The sequence below is a fragment of the Schistocerca serialis genome, chromosome 2, assembly GCF_023864345.2.
Source record: "Schistocerca serialis cubense isolate TAMUIC-IGC-003099 chromosome 2, iqSchSeri2.2, whole genome shotgun sequence".
Taxonomy (NCBI): domain Eukaryota; kingdom Metazoa; phylum Arthropoda; class Insecta; order Orthoptera; family Acrididae; genus Schistocerca; species Schistocerca serialis.
In genome coordinates, this window is record NC_064639.1 from 462,698,758 (window position 1) to 462,718,929 (window position 20,172).

Below are 20,172 nucleotides of genomic sequence, written 5' to 3' on the forward strand. Positions count from 1 at the left end.
ATGGCTTTTGAACCCACACTAGACTCAGACTGTAGAGAGGAGTCCTGTTTTGCCATATCGGCCAGGACAGCAGGCCAGCAGTACACACACGGTGAACAAGTGCCAGGAAAATTGGAGTGCATCCCAGCATTCTGAGTGAACAACTTGTTCTCCACAATCATTCTGAAATGGACAGCGACACACCAAGTGTTTCTAGTCATAGTTTCTTTTCGTAGGTTGTGTCTACTTGCCTATCTGGCAAGCACATTTGGCAGTGTCATTTCCCTCATGCCACCAGTGTTTCTCTCAGCATTCATGACTGTGCTGCCCTCATAAGTAAGCTATCAGTTTTGCCTGTGGCCTTTGCAGGCACATTGCTTCAGTTTGCTGTCGCACATAGTGAAGTCATGGCCATGCACACAAAGTCATCTTTTACGGCTCACACCATTCACATCATTGACACTGTGCTTCATCTGGCATCAGAGAAACCCATCAAATTCCTACACATCTTGCATATGATGGATTGGGTGGTCTCTTTCCAGGTGGATACTGGTGCCTCTTCTTCTCTGACCAATGTTTCTACCTATGTGATGCTGGGCTCTTCTCTACTTAACAGGTTTCGGAGAATGGGTGTGCTGATTCCTCACATCCTCTAGGATGCAGTGAAGGCAGAACTGGACAGGTTGGTCATATCACCCATGATGCGATCATCCAAGTTTCTTCCAGTCAGCAAGCTTATCCCCTCATCATTGTCAGGATGGCTCTCTCAGGCTGTGCAGCAATTTTAAAGCTGTGAATGACCAATTAATCACAGATTCTTTTCCAATTCCATGACCAGAGGACCTGTTCTCCAGGATCCTGTTATATGAAGACTATTATTATATGAGGCCTGTTAGACAAAGATTGATCTGTTGGAGGCATATTTACAGCTGTCATTACATTCAGATTCATGTGAAATGCTGGTGCTTAACACACTTTTTGACTTGTACTGGTATAACTGGCTTCCATTTGGAATTGCTAATGTCCCAGTTATTTTTCGGTGCTGCATGGAACAGTTGATTCAGGGCATTTCCTCATATGGCAGTTATTTAGATGACATCATTATAACAGGGGCATCTATGGTTGACCACTTCCAGAATTTTCATTCCTTGTTTTCTCATTTATTGGCTGAGAGTCTGAAATGTAACCTCAGTAAGTGTAGCTTTTTCCAGCACTTGGTGGAGTACCTAAACAAGGCATCCGACTAACCTGAGCCCATATGTAGGCCATTGAAAACGTCCCCCACCCCAAACTCTGAAAAAACTACAGTTCTTTTTAGGGAAGATGAGCTATTCTGATCGTTTTATACACCCACCTGCCATGCTTGTGGCCACTATCAACACCCTGTGTAAGAAGGCGGCTAGCTTTGTGTGGTCACCTGCATATGAGCTGGCATTTCTCACTCTAAATTAGGCACTGCAGTCAGAGCTGTGCCTCGTCCCGTACTTGTTGGGACAGCCTCTTCTCATCACCACTGATGCCTTATGCATGGAATTGGTGCAGTCCTCTCCCAGTGGGAGCCTGATGGCTCTGACCATGCCATTGCTTTCATTTCCAAAACTCTCACCCAGGTTCAGTGCAACTATTTGCAGATAGAGGAAGAGGCATTAGCTATTATCTATGCAGTGAAGAAGTTCCATACCTAACTGTGCAGCATGAAGTTTCAGTTGAGCACAGACCACAAGCTGTTACTTGCATTGTTTGGTCTCTGATCCAGACTCTGGGCCAAAATGACACAAAGGCTTCAGCACAGGGCATTATTTCTGTCTGCATATATGTATGACATCCTCTACAAACCTAAAATGCCAATACTCTATCTTGTCTGCCAGCTGGCTTGGATCCTGAGTTTGATGCTCATGAAGTCATCATTTTTCAAATAGATTTCATCACTGGCCCTTCAGGAATTCCCCCTTGATGCGTCAGAAGTCGCAGCTCAGACACAGGTGGACCACATACTCCATTCTGTTGTCCATTGGATTCAGCATTGTTGGCCTCAGAGACTGCCCACAGACAGCCTCGGTCCTGACTCTCACTCTGTAATGGAATGCTCCTCCTCTAGACAGAACAAAACTGGTCTCCGGTCATTATTCTGCCAGCTCTTTGCCTGAAGGTCCTTGATCTCTTACATACTGGTCACTGTGGTATCTCACGGATGAACAGCTGGCACGTTGGCAAACTTACTGGCTGGCTATCAACACGGATACTGAGTTGATGGTTTTGTCCTGTACTACATGTGCCTGCGTCCCCCAAGAACCATGGACCTTGCCGTTGGTGGAGAGGCTTGTGTGCCTCAAGGATACAGGTAGTCATACCGTAGGTGCAACCACAACAGAGGGGTATCTGTTGAGAGGCCAGACAAATGTGTGGTTCCCGAAGAGGGGCAGCAGCCTTTTCAGTAGTTGCAGGGGAACAGTCTGGATGATTGACTGATCTGTCCTTGTAACACTAGCCAAAATAGCCTTGCTGTGTTGGTACTGCAAACGGCTGAAAGCAAGGGGAAACTACAGCCGTGATTTTTCCCGAGGGCATGCAGCTTTACTGTATGAGTAAATGATGATGCGTCCTCTTGGGTAAAATATTCCGGAGGTAAAATAGTCCCCCATTCAGATCTCCAGGCGGGGACTACTCAGGAGGACGTCGTTATCAGGAGAAAGAAAACTGGCATTCTACGGATCGGAGCGTGGAATGTCAGATCCCTTAATCGAGCAGGTAGGTAAGAAAATTTAAAAAGGGAAATGGATAGGTTAAAGTTAGATATAGTGGGAATTACTGAAGTTCGGTGACAGCAGGAACAAGACTTCTGGTCAGGTGAATACAGGGTTATAAATACAAAATCAAATAGGGGTAATGCAGGAGTCAGTTTCATAATGAATAAAAAAAGAGGAGTGCGGGTAAGCTACTACAAACAGCATAGTGAACGCATTATTGTGGCCAAGATAGACATGAAGCCCATGCCTACTACACTAGTACAAGTTTATATGCCAACTAGCTCTGTAGATGATGAAGAAATTGAAGAAATGTATGATGAAATAAAAGATTTTATTCAGATAGTGAAGGGAGATGAAAATTTAATAGTCATGGGTGACTGGAATTCGGTAGTAGGAAAAGGGAGAGAAGGAAACGTAGTAGGTAAATATGGATTGGGGCTAAGAAATGAAAGAGGAAGCCGCCTGATAGAATTTTGCACAGAGCACAACTTAATCATAGCTAACACTTGGTTCAAGAATCATAAAAGAAGGTTGTATACATGGAAGAAGCCTGGAGATGCTGACAGGTTTGAGATAGATTATATAAAGGTAAGACAGAGATTTAGGAACCAGGTTTTAAATTGTAAGACATTTCCAGGGGCAGATGTGGACTCTGACCACAATCTATTGGTTATGAACTGTAGATTAAAACTGAAGAAACTGCAAAAAGGTGGGAATTTAAGGAGATGGGACCTGGATAAACTGACTAAACCAGAGGTTGTACAGAGTTTCAGGGAGAGCATAAGGGAACAATTGACAGGAATGGGGGAAAGAAATACGGTAGAAGAAGAATGGGTAGCTTTGAGGGATGAAGTAGTGAAGGCAGCAGAGGACCTAGTAGGTAAAAAGACGAGGACTAGTAGAAATCATTGGGTAACAGAAGAAATATTGAATTTAATTGATGAAAGGAGAAAATATAAAAATGCAGTAAAGGAAGCAGGCAAAAAGGAATACAAACGTCTCAAAAACGAGATCGACAGGAAGTGCAAAATGGCTAAGCAGGGATGGCTAGAGGACAAATGTAAGGATGTAGAGGCTTATCTCACTAGGGGTAAGATAGATACTGCCTATAGGAAAATTAAAGAGACCTTTGGAGAAAAGAGAACCACTTGTATGAATATCAAGAGCTCAGATGGAAACCCAGTTCTAAGCAAAGAAGGGAAAGCAGAATGGTGGAGGGAGTATATAGAGGGCCTATACAAGGGCAATGTACTTGAGGACAATATTATGGAAATGGAAGAGGATGTAGATGAAGATGAAATGGGAGATACGATACTGCATGAAGAGTTTGACAGAGCACTGAAAGACCTGAGTCGAAAGAAGGCCCTGGGAGTAGACAACATTCCATTAGAACTATTGACGGCCTTCGGAGAGCCAGTCCTGACAAAACTCTACCATCTGGTGAGCAAAATGTATGAGACAGGCAAAACACCCTCACACTTCAAGAAGAATATAATAATTCCGATCCCAAAGAAAGCAGGTGTTGACAGATGTGAAAATTACCGAACAATCAGTTTAATAAGTCACGGATGCAAAATACTAATGCATATTCTCTACAGATGAATGGAAAAACTGGTAGAAGCTGACCTCAGTGAAGATCAGTTTGGTTTCCGTAGAAATGTTGGAACACGTGAGACAATACTGACCCTACGAGTTATCTCAGAAGCTAGATTAAGGAAAAGCAAACCTACGTTTCTAGCATTTGTAGACTTAGAGAAACCTTTTGACAGTGTTGACTGGAATACTCTCTTTCAAATTCTGAAGGTGGCAGGGGTAAAATACAGGGAGCAAAAGGCTATTTACAATTTGTACAGAAACCACATGGCAGTTATAAGAGTCGAGGGGCACGAACGGGAAGCGGTGGTTGGGAAGGGAGTGAGACAGGGTTGTAGCCTATCCCCGATGTTATTCAATCTGTATATTGAGCAAGCAGTGAAGGAAACAAAAGAAAAATTCGGAGTAGGTATTAAAATCCACGGAGAAGAAATAAAAACTTTGAGGTTCGCCAATGACATTGTAATTCTGTCGGAGACAGCAAAGGACTTGGAAGAGCAATTGAACGGAATGGACAGTGTCATGAAAGGAGGGTATAAGATGAACATCAACAATAGCAAAATGAGGATAATGGAATGTAGTCGAATTAAGTCAGGTGATGCTGAGGGAATTAGATTAGGAAATGAGACACTTAAAGTAGTAAAGGAGTTTTGCTATTTGGGGAGCAAAATAACTGATGATGGTCAAAGTAGAGAGGATATCAAATGAAGACTGGCAATGGCAAGGAAAGCGTTTCTGAAGAAGAGAAATTTGTTAACATCGAGTATTGATTTAAGTGTCAGGAAGTCGTTTCTGAGAGTATTTGTATGGAGCATAGCCATGTATGGAAGTGAAACATGGACGATAACTAGTTTGGACAAGAAGAGAATAGAAGCTTTCGAAATGTGGTGCTACAGAAGAATGCTGAAGATTAGATGGGTAGATCATATAACTAATGAGGAGGTATTGAATAGGATTGGGGAGAAGAGAAGTTTGTGGCACAACTTAACTAGAAGAAGGGATCGGTTGGTAGGACATGTTCTGAGGTATCAAGGGATCACCAATTTAGCATTGGAGGGCAGCGTGGAGGGTAAAAATTGTAGAGGGAGACCAAGAGATGAATACACCAAACAGATTCAGAAGGATGTAGGTTGCAGTAGGTACTGGGAGATGAAGAAGCTTGCACAGGATAGAGTAGCATGGAGAGCTGCATCAAACCAGTCTCAGGACTGAAGACCACAACAAAAACAACATGTGCCTGCCAGCAGTCAGTTCCTCCTCATGTTTTTCTGTCCTGGCCCCACACAAGCCCCGGGGAGCATATTCACAATGCCTCTGCCAGCCCCTCCCCTCCCTTTTTTTTCCAGTGGATGTGGCTCACTGTGGTCAACTCATTCTCCAAATTTCCTTATATCCACCCAGCCCCATCTATCATGTCGGCAAATGTAATTTGGGCCTTGTCTCACATCTTTGCTACTGAGGGTCTCCCATTGACCATCATTTCAGACAATGATCCCAGTTTACCTCTGCACAGTTCAGTTGCTTTTGTGAGGTTCAAGGGATCATACACATGCTCAGCACCATGTTCCATCTGTAATCTAATGGGCGGGCAGAATTGAGGGTGTGGACTTTAAGGAGAATAGGTCAGCCATGGTGCACTCTTCTTCCAAGGATGAGACCACCATGCTGTTTTTGGCCACCTATTGGATCATTCCCATCGCTGGGAAGAGCCTTGCTGAGTTACTACACGGATGGACTCTCCTTATGCTGCTGTCTCCACTGGGACCTTGACCCCCACCACCCTACCTTGAGCCTATTGCCAGTTCTGCCTTTGCCCCATGATGAGAGCATGATCATTCAGTCGTTGTCCTTCCTTCCTAGGTTCCTGCTACATTCCATGGCTCCCACAGTGACCGGATGTACAAAGTCTCTGCTGGGGATCTCTCTGGTGGTGCCACCAGAACCAGTTATGCACCAGATTGTCACAGTCAGTAGCCCCAGCCTTGCTGCCTCACCCTCTTCCACCTCTCGAGCCACCAGCTCCACTTCACCCTGGCCAGGTGCTTGGTGCCTCAGAAGTCACATAGTGGGGCCTGATGCCACAATATTTCTCTGTTCCAGCCCCAGCAGAGGTGGTCCACCTCCATTGGCCACTCCATGTGTGGCCTTGCTGCTCCGGGTGATCCTGTGCTTGTCAACATAGAGATTCATTCTGTCCCTGGACTCAGCCCCACTGTGGGCCCTCCTGGCCCCCACACTAATTGCTGTCCCATCACCCTCTCATTGCAATTGGCACTGTTGGCTCAACTTTCGCACCTATGTGCCATTGTGGAGTGGGAGGGTTGATGTAACGAACTCGGACAGTGAGATGAAGTTATTGCAATTGTCTGAATCAATACATACTTGCTGCCTGCACCGCCAATGGTGCTGGCACTGTTGGGTCAACTTTCGCACCTATGTGCCATTGTGGAGTGGGAGGGTGGATGTAACCAACTCGGACAGTGAGATGAAGTTATTGCAACTGTCTGAATCAATACATACTTGCTGCCTGCACCGCCAGTGGTGCTGCAAGCTATGAACGGTCACAGCAAGACAAACACCAGAAAGAAATCGCACCCTCAAAGCGATCGTCGAGTCACCTGGTGGGATCCTGTGGCCGACCAGCCTGAAATAAGTGAGTACTCTGCCAGGAAAAGCAGTTCTTGTTGGTGCTCCTTATGATACACTTATTACACCATTTGCCTTGTGATGACAACTACCTACTTTTGGACCATGTGATTCAGTACTTTTTGTTCACAATTTTTATCCAGTGAATATGAAATAAAGAGTGTTAGTAAGTGTACATTGCAACACTCCACCCACGACAGCAAAGACTATCTGGCTTAGTAGCCATTGCCAGGAGTCCTGATATCACAGATTGGACAGTCACCTACTTCTCGGCATACCAGGGGAGGTTGCATCTCAGGCGCAGCAGTGTGATTCGTACACTGTCAGGTGGTTACAACTGTGAGCATACATGATAATTCCCCATGATGGGTTGGTTACTGCATGCTAATTTTGGGTGTGAACATAAATTCACTCTAATTATAGGTGCAGAACATCACAATGCACAGTTAACAGATATTGCATCACCTATGGTGTCCTTCTCCAAACCTCCTGCACTTCTTTCAAATTTAGAAAAATGGATGTGAAACTCTAAAATAAGACCATAAGTAATCAAGCCAAAATGTTGAGGGAGAATCTGTGAAGTGAGCTAAAACTGATGGGTATCCTGATAATAGCTGTGCTGTCAGTGTAAAAGGTTGGCTAGGTAAATGACTCCTTTTAACCACCTCTTCCAACAGGCAAGGCATTATGCATGTCTATTCTAGCCCACAAAGAATAAGAAGACTAAGAAAGTGGGATGAAAGTTTAAAAAAGGGAATTGATAATAAAGATGGAGAATGTAGAAAATATCTTAACATAAACTGCCAACAGAAGAAAAGGAAAGAAGATTAGGGTTTAACATCCCATTGAGATTAAGATTTAACATCCCATTGACATTGAGGTCATTAGAGATAGAGCACAAGCTTGAACTGATTCACGGGTGGAGAATGAAATTGACTGTGACCTGTCAAAGGAACCATTCTGGCATTGGCCTGAACTACTTTAAGAAAATGACATAAAACCTAAATCAGGATTTCTGGACGTAATTTTGAACTGACATCCTCCCAGACGTCAGCCTAGTGTGATAAGTACTGCTACACCTTACTTGGCACAAACAGCAAAGATCTACTGCAAAATAAGAGGGTGGGAAACATCACCAGAAATATTGGTAAGATTTTGTATAATTTTTCTAAAACAATAGAAGAAGACCTCAACACTAATTACATAAAATCTTAAAGTTTATAAACAACAAAGTTAAATAAAATGTTTAATTCAGATTGACATTCAATGGCTGATTCGTTATGGAAAGGTCTAGCACAAAGACACTACTCCACAAATAGTGCAAGAGTCTGAAAACATCAAAGATGGAGACATTTAATTCAATGGACTAAAAGCAGCACTTAAAATATGAAAACTAAGAAAATGTAGATGAAGATGGTACAAAATGAGAGTTCGATAAAAATTCATAACAGTCATATTTATATCAGCTCCTCCGGTTCTTAAATCTGATTTGGAATGGGAAAGAACCACCTAGACATGTCGATCAAAATGTGTCATCACATTAATATAAAATAATAATATTAATAAACAAAAAGACTATATAACTATTAGAAGATTTTGTAGGAAGGACAAGATGATTCTAAAATGCAACTTCCATATGTAGGTTTCTGCAAACTGAGAATGGTATGTAGTATATGGAATGCAACTCAGTCTCAATCTATATTCACATCTACATCTACATGGGTACTCTGCAATTCAACTTTAAGTGCCTGGCAGAGAGCTTATTGAACATTTTCAACCATTCCATTATCTAACAGCATGCAGGAGAAACTTAGATCTTTCTGTGCAAGCTCTGATTTCTCTAATTTTATTCTGATGATCATTTCCCTCTATGTAGGTAGGCATCAACAAAATATTTTTGCATTTGGAGGAGAATGTCAAAGGAATGGAAGGTTAAGTAAAAGCTCTAAAACAAAATTGTCAGCAACCTAAATTACAGAGAAGTAACTGAACTCCTTTGACTATGATAAAACAGAAATGTTGCTCACTTTGAAAATAAGACACATTGGATGTCACAAAAATTGTGAAATCAAAGGAAAACAAGTAAGCATTAGTGTTAAAACCAGTTATACCGTAACTAACAAATTTACTACCAAGATGGTAAGGATGTCCTTGGTGCAATACAAATAATTTAAGAGGTAAAGGTAACATCTCACCAATCAGAAGAGGCACTGACTCATCGCTGGCACATAAACAAGGTTCAGAAATTTGCTTCCTTTTGGACAAACCCTTTTTCAGAGCTAAAGAGTTCACATGACACACATACATATACAAACATACACTTGTATAACTACATTGTCCTGGCTGATTACTTGTGCTGGCACTGCAGCTCAAACAAGGTGAGGGGTTGTGTAGAATGGAGTAGGTGAAGGAGAAAATGAAGCTGGAGTCATTAGGAAGGGTTAGGGAGGCAGGTTGATGGCTGAGAGGGAGAGGTAGCACACATTTGGGATATGATTGTGGCAGCAATGAGCTCAATCTGACTGCAGGTTGCACACAGTGTACAGTAATGTGAAGGGGGGATTGATATGTGATTTGTGATTTATTCATCTCACTACGTACAATTTTCAAATCATTTGATTTGATGTACAGGAGACATGTCAAGGTTTACAAAAGAGACTTTTTTCACTTTTTAAAGAGAAATACAAAAGTTTACATTATATTTTACTTTTCTAAGTTACAGATACACATGTACATAAAATAATACATGTAATACAATCCCTGTGTTCAGACTGTGAAGCTGTCCTCAATGAAATCATTGACAGAATAATCAGACTTTTCCACCAGAAGAGTAAAGAGCAGTCTTTTCAGTGAACCAAGCTCCATTTTAAATACATTACTGCCCTTTATTTTATTGAAATTTTTAACCCCATATACTCTGGCATTTGGGCATAAAGTTTTAAACGATGTGTTGGATGTTTGAAGTTATCTCTGTGGCGAGTGCTGTAGTTGTGGTCAAAGCAGAAAGTGTCTAGTGTATGTTGATTTTTACATAGAAACATCACCATCTCATATATGTAAAGTGAAGGGATAGATAGTATTTTTAAATTTTTTTAACAGTGGTCGACAGGATTCCCGTTTTTTTTTTTTTTTTTTTTTTTCCCTTCCAGCACACATGTTTCTATCTAATTACTTTCTTTGGTAATACTAGGAGCCTAGTGACATTTGCTAAATTTCCCCAGAAGATTATGCCATAACGAATAACTGACTCAAAGTAGCAGTGATAAACTATCTTTCTGGTATCCATGTTTGTGGCACCTGACAAAATACACATTGCAAATGCTAAGTTGTTCAGTTTATTAGCTAAGAAATCTATGTGTACCTTCCAATGTAAATTTTTGTCAAGATTTAGGCCTAAGAACTTCACGTGGTTTGCTTCTGTGATATCCTGATCATTGCAAGTGAGAGGGATAGGAGTGGATCGAGAGGGAAAGCCTCAACAGAAGAAGAAATAAACAGGGTCAGGGGTAGAGGCAGATGTGAGGCAGAAGCTAGTGGAGATTAAATTCAGGAAGACTGCAAGATCAAAGTATGTGTTGAAAGGACAATTTCCATCTATGTAATTCAAGAAGCTGAGATTTGGCAGAAGGATCTACATGGCTTAGGTTGTGAAGTAGCCATTGAAATCTAGTAAGTTGTGCTCAGTAGCATTTTCTGCCAATGGGTGGTTAGTACACAATTGCTCACTAGTTATGCCCACATAATATTCTCTGCAGAAATTACAGCAGAGCTGGTATATGACAGAACTGCTTTCATGGGAGGCCCTGTCCCTTTATACAATACAGTAAGCCTGTGATGGTAGTGGAATAGGACGTGCCACTAGGGTCTTTCAGATATGTCTTGTACCTGGATCTTTCAGAGAGGTATGACCCATTGCGAGGGTTCATTCTGACAAAGTGCAGCTTCTTGCAGTTAGCCTCCAGCCCAGATGACAACCCTGTAAAGTCTCAAAAAATCTCCTTGTGATGGTTTCCAAGGTACTGACAGGAAGCCTGTCTACAGGATAACAAATTAGTTTATAGTCCCTGCATTCAGTCTTAAAACATTGGAACATTCAATTAACAACTTGATATATCTTCAAGGTTGAGTCAACTTCAAGTCTGGGCTAAATGAATCATTTTACATCGAATCTCTGATATATATTTGAATTGTTGAGAAGTCCAAGGCAAAGAATGGTGCATGGCATTGCAGCCTCTCAGGACACACTGTATGATGATGTAAGCATGTCACAAGGCAAACTTGGGTCACTGCATGATGCCCCAAGAGTACCTCAAACATAAACGTTACCAGCAAATGAAAACATCATCACACTAATACTTATTATTATTATCATTATTAAAAGTAAACATGTACCCTCACACCAGGGGGCTGGATATTGGGGGTAGATGTGGCATAGGGTGGACTAGAATATTGTATAGATTGGGTGGTGGAGAATACAACTACCAGTATTAAAGGTGAAGGAAGTATTGTGGGTAGAATGTTCCTCATTTCTGGGCACATGACCAAAAATGATGAAAAGCCTGTCCATAGTCTTTCCACCCTGATCATGTGGCCAAAAATGGGGAACATATTGTTGACCATCTGTCCCACAGCAGGTATGTGGCCACAAATGAGGAATATTGTACCCACAATCCTTCCTTCCCACCCCTGCCCCATGACCCTAGTGCACACACCCTCTTTTCCCTTAGTGCTCTGTTCTATCTACCCCATCCAGCTCATTCCCCCATATTACTGTGTCCTGCTCAGAAATGCCCCTTCTTGTAGCCAGAGTGATCCAACTGGCTCCACATTCCTCCTCCATGCACCTGTTGCCTCTCCCTCTCAGCTGTCAACCATCCTTCCCCACCACCCACTGCAATTTTAGCTTTATTTCTCCCCTCACCTACTCCTTTCTACACAATTCTTCAGCACAGCTCAGTTGCAGTGCTAACACAACATAGTCAGTTGGATCAATAATGAAACCATACAAATGTGTGTGTGTGTGTGTGTGTGTGTGTGTGTGTGTGTGTGTGTGAAGAAGGTTTCATACAAAGCTTGCATAGTTCTCAGTTTTGTTTATCTGTCTATTGATGACCCAGTGCCTCCACTGTCTAGTGACTTGTTACCTTCAGTCCTTACATTAAATGTGCTACCAATACATTTTCTTGTGAAATTAGGATAAAACAGAAGAAATTAGTAAAGATTTGGTCTGGATATAGTACCACCAGCAGCATGAGCACCCAGTCTCCCAGAATAATGCAGGAAATTTCCTTACCACAAGCTGATCCAGATACAACAACAAAAATGCAGCTGCATTCTGGATTGTCCCCATCAGATCCTCTTAACAAAAACTTTCACATGTCAATGCACACCTCCAGTATGTAGCCAGATTTTTCTGTGTACAGTACAGCAAGGATTCCAAGCTAACAGCTTCACAAAAGTCAACAGACATAGAGAGCACACTATCATCGGTGCCTATACCATGGCACTTGCCACCATGCAGCCATAGGTCACACATCACACAGTCCAGATCTATCAGTTTCTGGCCCATATCCAGCACCACCCAGCTGAACAGTGCCTGCACACAGCTGCCTCTGCAGTATATTAGCAACACCAGCTGGCCTACCCTTGTGAAACAGTTACACGCCAATGCTGCTCAAATCACACCACTACAGTCTCACTGATGGTGGGCATATTCATAAGCCACCACGGCTTTATAAGAACATGCAGTACCACACTCCAGTAGGCTCTCCTTGGACTATGCTATTGCTGTTAGCTTGACACCACACCATGCAGATCAACCCTCATCTGGTCTTTGACTACGTTTGAAACTGGACTTTCTTGGGAGTTCTGCAATTCAGCAATCTGACCACCAGATTCATCCATGGACTTTGCTAATTGCTGTCCGAATGGCAATGGTAGCCCCATCATCGAAGTTATGTACATTTCTTCTCTTGTGAGGGAATAAACTGTGTTGCTTACTCACACCTCCTATTATTCATTGTGCCTCCATTCACAGATTCAGCAGAGAACAGATTTTGTAAGTCTACATTATATGATAAAAGGGCTCTGGCGACCATAAGTTTAAAGTATTTCATCAGAATTATCTTTTTTTTAAGTTTCATCTGCTCACAGTAGATTTATAATTAGAAGTTATTAACTGTGTCTGCACTCTGTGTTTAATGAAAAATCACATCACATAGCTGCTTAAAAGGAAAAGCTCAATACTCTAAAAACTATGTTTTGGATATTTCAGAGGAAACATGTGGGCAGAGGTGAGGTAACCATTTATGTAAAAAGCAATATATCATTTCATGCAATAGACGTACAGAGGTTCTGCATAGATTTACACTCTGAAGGATGTGTTATTGACATGTCAAAAATAAATTCCAATTTGCAACTGCGGCAGTATAAATGGAATTCTCTGGCAATTTTAATATTCTTGTTCAATAGTTATATTCTGTCTTCCTGAACTTGACTAGAAAAAAATAAGGTGCAGACAGTAACTGGAGACCGAGCGAGGTGGCGCAGTGGTTAGCACACTGGACTCGCGTTCGGGAGGACGACGGTTCAATCCCGCGTCCGGCCATCCTGATTTAGGTTTTCCGTGATTTCCCTAAATCGCTCCAGGCAAATGCCGGGATGGTTCTTCTGAAAGGGCACGGCCGACTTCCTTCCCTGTCCTTCCCTACTCCGATGAGACCGATGACCTCGCTGTTTGGTCTCTTGCCCCAAAACCAACCAACCAACAGTAACTGGAGATGTTGTGGTTGTGATCAAAAGTCTGAAAACTGGTTTGACGTAGCTCTGTACTCTAGATTATCCAGTTCATGTCTTGTCATCTCTGTATAATCTCTGCAGCCTACTTCCACTTGAAACTTACTGTTGTACTTGAGACCTGGGCTTGCTCTACAATGCTGAAATGCCATGTTTTCCCCCCATTACCAGACTGACTACCCTTTGATTCCTCAGGATGTGTTCTGTCAACTAATAACTTCTTTTAGTCAGGTTCTGCCATAAATTTCTTTCCTCCCTTAATCAATTCAGTACCTCTTCATTAGTTACTTGATTTATATATAAAATCTTCAGTATTCTTTGTAACACCACATTTCAATAACTCTTTCTTTCTGAAACTTCCTGGCAGTTTAAATCTGTGTGTCAGACCGAGACTCGAACTCAGGACATTTGCCTTTCACGGGCAAGTGCTCTACCAACTGAGCTACCCAAGCATGACTCATGACCCGTCCTCACAGCTATACTTCCACCAGTAACTCATCTCCTATGTTACAAACTTCACAGAAGCTCTCCTGTGAAACTTGCAGAACTATCAGTCCTGGAAGAAAGGATATTGCGGAGACATTGGTTGCCACAGCCTGGGGGATGTTTCCAGAATGAGATTTTCACTCTGCAGCTGAGTGTGCACTGATATGAAACTTCCTGGTAGATTAAAACTGCATGCTGGACTGAGGCTTGAACTCAGGACCTTTGGTAGAGCACTTGCCCACGAAAGGCAAATGTACCAAGTTCAAGTCTCGGTATGGCATACAGTTTTAATCTGGCAGGAAGTTTCATATCAGCACACACTCCACTGCAGAGTAAATATCTTATTCCTTCTTTCTTCTTGTGTATACTGTTCATTGTCTATATTTCATTCCAGCTTATAATATGCTCCAGTCAAACACTTTGACAATACCATTGCTGATACATAAATTTAGAATAGAGGCTACAGCACTTTTCTTTTTGAGAAACATTTTTCTTGCTATTGTCAGTCTACATTTTAAATTCTCTTTACTTTGGTGCTCATCACTTATTTCGCTCACCAAATAGCAAAGCATGTCTACTACTTTTAGAGTTTCATTTCCTAATCTAATTCTTTCAGCATCACTTCATTTCCATTATTTCACTATTGGTGATGTTAATTTTGCACATCGTTTCAAGATGCTATCCATTCCAATCACATTATCCTTCAAGTCTTTTCTTTCCTCTGACAGAATTACAATGTCATTGGTGAAACTCAGAAGTTTTTATTTAATCTACTTTAAATTTAATTTGTTTTCCAAATTTCTCTTTGGTTCCCTTTACCACTTGCTCAATGTACAGATTTAATAGCATAGGGTATAGGCTACAACCCTGTCACACTCCCTTCTCAACTACTGTATCACTTTTATGTCTTTCAACACTTAGAACTACAGTCTGGTTTCCAAACATATTTCATCCCTGCTACCTTCAGAACTTCATGACTTATTGAACACATGGTTTGATAATATTCACATCTGTCAGCACCTGCCTTCTTTGTAACTGGGAGTATTACATTCTTAAATCTCTGAGGGTATTTCATGTATCTCATTTATCCTGCATACCAGGTGAAATAGTTTTGTCATGTAAGTTCTCACAAGGATCTCAATAATTTGGTGCAAATGTCATCTACTCCAGGTGCCTTGGTTTGAGTTAAAACTTTCAGCGCTCTGTCAAATTCTTCTTGCAGTATCATGTCTACCATCTTATTTTCATATATTTCCCCTTCCCTTTCCATAATATTGTCTTCAAGTTTATTTTGCTTTGTATAGCCCTTACAGCTTTCAGCCTTCCTGCCTTTGCTTAGTACAGGCCTGGTATTAGAGCTCTTGTTATTTATACAGCTGCTTCTCTTTTCTCCATGAGTCCCACTGCTATATGTGGCAAACGAATTTCCCACAATCAAGCTTACTTCTACAGCTTTGCATTTCTCATTTTGCCATTTTGCATTGCCACTTTACATGTCTTAGTAATATTATTTTGTACATGTCTTTAGTCCCTTCTGTCCATATCATTTGCTGCATTTTTACATTTCCTACTTTTTTCAATCAAATTCAGCATCTCACATATTATATTGGGTAATTTAATTTTGTATTAGCAACTCTTTCCACATCTGAACAAAAATCCTGTTATACCTAATTCTCACTATACCAAACAAGTTTTTACCAAGGAAATAGCCTTGTTCATCAAGGATAAGACTGATTTCAGTTGGTTATGGCATATTTGTTGCTGTTAGAAAAACTAGTTAGCTTTGCCATGGCACTGTCATAGGGAGTTATGTGCATCACACAATGAAATGCATGAGAGGGTTGGGGTAAAAGGGGGCAGAATGGAGGATTTATAGAATAGGTAGTGAGGTGACTAGGACACATCTTGACTGGCTTCAATGTCTGCTTCACAACTCATGCCATCTAGAGGAGAATGTAGCTCTATTTCCTTTAAGAATGTCCCAGATCATTTTGACTTTATTACTTGAGTTATTAGTTTCATACAATACGCATACAGTCTTAGACTTCTCAAAATTTTCGAATACAAATTTATAACAGGTCTTATGATGTCTTAACTGTATAGGATTAGTGGACTATTTTAATGCATTGTAGAGTTGTCTCTCTGTCCTATAGGATTCTGTTTGTCCTTAGCAAGCCACAGGTTTTTAGCAGACTTTATAGTTTCAAATCTGTATTTCATTTTATGGAGGTTTTTAACACACCTTGTAGTTCCTAATATGTATTTCCTTTTATGAAATACACTTCCAAAACCTGTTCCATTCTCTGTTCTGAATAAATTAAACTTTAAGTTAGCATATTTTGCAAGATACATTGGGCAGTTTCCTTGGAGTGTGAACTGAACACCTGAATAGCTTCATAATTTATTATTCTTGCATTTTCTGCTGACTTTAGAATAATTATGCCAAAAATGTTGTTATAAGAACCCATAAGATGAACTTTTGAGGGGTGGATTAACAAGAGAATATTCCAAATTAAAAGCAGTCAACATGGTTATTATATGTTGATACTGTGACAAGGCTGAAAGCAGATGCAAACTATAGACATTATATTTCCTAAGAACATGCATCTGTTCTGTATGCTTCAATGATGTTGATATACTCTTCGGCACAATTTTCTGGAGGTAAAATACCCCCACTCCCACCCCCAATTTGGATATTTGGGTGAAGATTACTCTGGGGGGCATTTTGGATATTTGAATGAGGACTACTCAGGAGGATTTAATCATCAAAAGGAAACCAATATTGCATTCTATGGGCCACAGTGTGGAATTTGCTTTATCTCTTCCCAGTCCTCAGCCATCCTTTCCTTTACCTCACTCTGCTCCTGCTCATCTCCTACTCCTCCCTACCTCCTTCCCTCCCTCCCCCACCTCCCTTCTCACCTCCTTTTTCCTCTCACCCATTCCACCCAACACAGCCACTAAGCCAGAGGCACTGCAGCACTGGTACAATGTAGATAGCCTGGATAATGTAGCTGTGTGAGTTTCAGAGGAAGCCTCTTAGCCCAAAAGCTCCAGTCATTCATAAAGGGTGGGATTACTGGTATTGGAGAGCTCCAATATAAGGCATGTGATGGAACCTTTTAAGGAGGGCAATGGTTCAAACTCATGTCCGGCCATCCTGATTTATGTTTCCTGTGATTTCCCTAAATTGCTTCAAGCAGATGCTGGGATGGTTCCTTTGAAAGAGCATGGTTGATCTCATTCCTCATCCTTCTGTAATCCAAGTTTTATGCTCCATCTTTAATGACCTCACTGTCGATGGGACGTTAGACACTAGTCTCCTCCTCCTCTAAAAGGTTGTTGTAGCGAGTCTGAATACCATAAATTCCTAAATGACCATCTCCATTCCTCCTCTACTAACTTGGATAAGCTTTGGTCAAGTGGGGCTTGGGGGAAAAAAAAATAAATAAATAAAAAAAAAAGTGTTGATGAGGATTGAGAGTTTTGTACCATGTACATTAATAAGAGACAAAACAGATCCCTGACAGTATATAAAACAGGTTAGGACACTTTTGCAGAATTAATTTTAAAAAGTGCCAGATTTAAAAGGATGCAATATCTTGAAGACTGGCAACAGTTTTCAGATGTTCAAAAACTTAGCATGGATACTTTTAATAATTTCTACAATGAAACTCTGTCTTGAAACCTGACAGAAATTCCAAAGAATTTTGGTTGTGTGTAAAGAATAGCAGCAGCAAAACACAATAAAGAACTTTCAGTGTGCAATGGCAATGTTATCAGTGAAAACACTACTAATGGAGAGTTGCTAAACACAGTTATCAGAAATTGATTTAGCAAAGGAAATGCAGTAAATATTACAGAAACTGAATCACACCAATACATAAGAAAGGAAATAGAAGGATCTGCTGAATTGTAGAACCCTATCACTGACATTCATTTGTAGCGGTGTTTTGGACTGTATACTGTGTTCCAACATTAGGAAACATCTTGAAGATAATTATCTATTTATATCTAACCACCACAGATTCAGAAAATATCCTCCTTTTGGATCACAACTGGCTCATTATTCATATGCAGTAATGGGTACTACTGGCAGCAGTTCTCAAGCTGGTTTCATGCCTCTAGATTTCCAGGAGGATTTTGACATTGTTTCTCACAAGTGGCTTCTACTCAAATTCCATGCATATGGACTATCTCTCAGTTGTGTCGCTGGATTTGTGAGTTCCTGTCAGAAAGGTAACAGTTCATGGTAACTGACAGGACACCATCTAGTGAAACTGAAGTGTACCTAAGGGAGGTGTTACAGGCCCTCTCCTATTCTGAATCCATGTTAGTGATTCAGGAGAGTCTGAGTAGCCCTCTTACATTGCAGATGATACTGCTGTTTACTATCTAGTCAAGTCATCAGAAGATAAAAATGAACTGCAAACTGATTTTAACAAAATATCTAAATGGTGCAAAAAGTGATTATGGCTCTAAACAATAAAAAGTGTGAAGTCCTCTAATGAATATGAAAAAACTTCTATTAAACTCAGGTTACTCAATAAATAACACAAGTTTAAAGGTTGCAGGTTACCTACCAATAAATTGGAAACATCAATTAATAAATGTTGTGGGGAAGGTGGATCAAAGATTGTGTTCTATTGACAGAAAGTTTAAAAGGTACAACAGATCTACTAAAGAGATTGCCAACACTATGCTTCTCCATCCTCTTCTGGAGTGTTGTTGCATGGAATGCGATCCTTTCTAGATGGGATTGACAGAAGACTTTGAAAAATTTTAAGAGGGGCAGCTCACTTTGTACTATCATGAATCTGTGGAGAGTGTGCCATGAAAACAATAAGAGAGTGAGGAGGACAATCATTAAAACAAAGATGAGATGTTTTCATGAAATTTCAGTTAGCAACTTTCTCCTCCAAATGCCACTCTCACTTACACATGAAGAAATGATCACCAGTAACATAAGAAAAATCAAGGTTTATATGAAAAGTTTTCTGTGTTCATTTTTCCCACACATTACTCAAGACTGGAACAGTCTGCAAGTAGTTTTCTGAACACGCTGCCAAACACCTTAGCGTGAACTGCAGAATAATCATGCATATGAATATATTGATGAAGAAGATGAATAAGCAATGAATATTGATAAAAGATGATCTGGTGCAATGAAGACAGAACAACATATACTTAATTCTTTGTTAATTACTCATACCATCCATAAATTTCATCAACACATAACTGTGTACTGTTGTATTGAGTAAATCTAGTGAGGTTCACTTGGCAGCTACTTAAACACGGAAAAATGAAACCATGAGTGCAGATATGCACCATGTAATAAGCCCTTAAAGAAATTGTGTGTGTGTGTGTGTGTGTGTGTGTGTGTGTGTGTGTGTGTGTGTGTGTCTAATGCAAGGAAGAATGGTGGTTAGTTGTTTAATGTCCCTTTTATGACAGGACCCTTGGAGACTAAACATTTGGCCATGTGAATAAGGTTAAAAGAATAAATTGACTATGGTCTTCTTGAAGGAATCTGTGGTGTCACCGCCAGACACCACACTTGCTAGGTGGTAGCCTTTAAATCGGCCGTGGTCCGTTAGTATACGTCGGACCCGCGTGTCGCCACTATCAGTGATTGCAGACCGAGCGCCGCCACATGGCAGGTCTAGAGAGACTTCCTAGCACTCGCCCCAGTTGTACAACCGACTTTGCTAGCGATGGTTCACTGACAAAATACGCTCTCATTTGCCGAGACGATAGTTAGCATAGTCTTCAGCTACATCATTTGCTACGACCTAGCAAGGCACCAGTACCAGTTACTATTGATACTGTAATAATGTACCGTCAAGACCGACGTTCTTCATTAACGGATTAAAGTTAAGTATTCCACCATCTACGTCCATTTTTCTAAGTTCTAATTTCTTTGTCC

The 20,172-nt window shown here is 41.0% G+C and overlaps 1 protein-coding gene across 2 annotated transcripts in view; it reads right to left on the bottom strand.

Moving 5' to 3' along the window:
* Positions 1-20,172, bottom strand: part of LOC126457365 (intraflagellar transport protein 80 homolog) — a 461,822-nt gene that overhangs the window by 37,520 nt on the left and 404,130 nt on the right. The gene's annotated exons all lie outside the window — the stretch shown is intronic.